This window comes from Salvelinus sp. IW2-2015, linkage group LG4q.1:29 (genome assembly GCF_002910315.2).
Source record: "Salvelinus sp. IW2-2015 linkage group LG4q.1:29, ASM291031v2, whole genome shotgun sequence".
Lineage (NCBI taxonomy): Eukaryota > Metazoa > Chordata > Actinopteri > Salmoniformes > Salmonidae > Salvelinus > Salvelinus sp. IW2-2015.
Window position 1 is genome coordinate 55,568,939 of NC_036842.1, and position 1,541 is coordinate 55,570,479.

Sequence of the window (1,541 nt, forward strand, 5' to 3'; positions counted from 1 at the left end):
TTTAGTGCCTTATTGCAAACAGGATGCATGTTTTGGAATATTTGTATTCTTTACAGGCTTCCTTCTTTTCACYCTGTCATTTAGGTTAGTATTGTGGACTAACTACAATGTTGTTGATCCATCCTCAGTTCTCTCYTTTCACAGCCATTAAACTCTAACTTTTCAAGTCACCATTGGCCTTAAGGGGAAATCTGAGTGGTTTCCTTCCTTTCTGGCAACTAAGTTAGGAAGGACGCCTGTATCTTTGTAGTGACTGGGTGTATTGATACACCATCCAATGTGTAATTAATAACTTCACCACGCTCAAAGGGATGATCAATGTCTGCTTTTTTAACATATTTATTAACGATCTACCAATAGGTGCTCTTCTTTGCAAGGCATTGGTAAAACCTCCCTGGTCTTTGTAGTTGAATCTGAGTTTAAAATTCATCGCTGGACTAAGGGACTTTACAGATGTGTGGGGTACAAAGATGAGGATGTCATTCAAAAACCATGTTAAACACTATTATTGCACACAGAGTGAGTCCATGCAACTTAGAGTATCTGACTTGTTAACCACATTGTTACTCCTGAGCTTATTTAGGCTTGCCATAACAAAGGGGTTGAAAACKTATTAACTTGACATTTTAGGCTTTTCATTTTGTAATAATTTGTAAATATTACAAAAAACATAATTCCACATTATGGGGTATTGTGTGTAGGCCAGTGACACAACATCTCAATGTAATCTATTTAAATCCAGGCTGTAACAGAACAAAGTGTGGAAAAAGTCAAGGGGTGTGTATACTTTCTGAACACACTTTATGACCAGTGTAGAGTTTTCCCCATTTTTCTTACAAGATTCATGATTTTTCCATTTGTAATACACTTTTAGCATTAACATTCTTATTGGATGTATAGAGCGAGGTAATAATTTGTTTCATAAGAGCTGTAAGATCTCTCAAAATAAATAAATGTGGCTATTCTCTCTAACATGATACACAGACAGTTTCCCATTACTTTTATGAAGGGTTCTTATTGAGCCAAAATGGGGTTATTGAGCAAAAAAGACACATAATCCACCAAGGAGTCCTTGATATTTATACCCTAACCCTCCAGGATGGAGAGAGCTTCCCTCAGTTCATGTAGAAAAGCCTTTGTTACATCACCAAATCTAAACGTGTGGCTGCGGTCTAAGGGGTTGGTGCTTAGTCCCCTCCTGTACTCCCTGTTCACCCACAACTGCGTGGCCAAGCACGACTCCAAATCGATCATTAAGTTTGCTGACGACACAAAAGTGGTAGGCCTGATCACCGACAACGACGAAACAGCCTATAGGGAGGAGGTCAGAGACCTGGCAGTGTGGTGCCAGGACAACAACCTCTCCCTCAATGTGAGTAAGACAAAGGAGCTGATCGTGGACTTAAGGAAAGGGAGGGCCGAATAGGCATCCATTAACATATATGGGGCTGAAGTAGACCGGGTCGAGAGTTTCAAGTGCCTTGGTGTCCACATCACCAACGAACTATCATGGTCCAAACACACCAACACAGTTGTAAAGS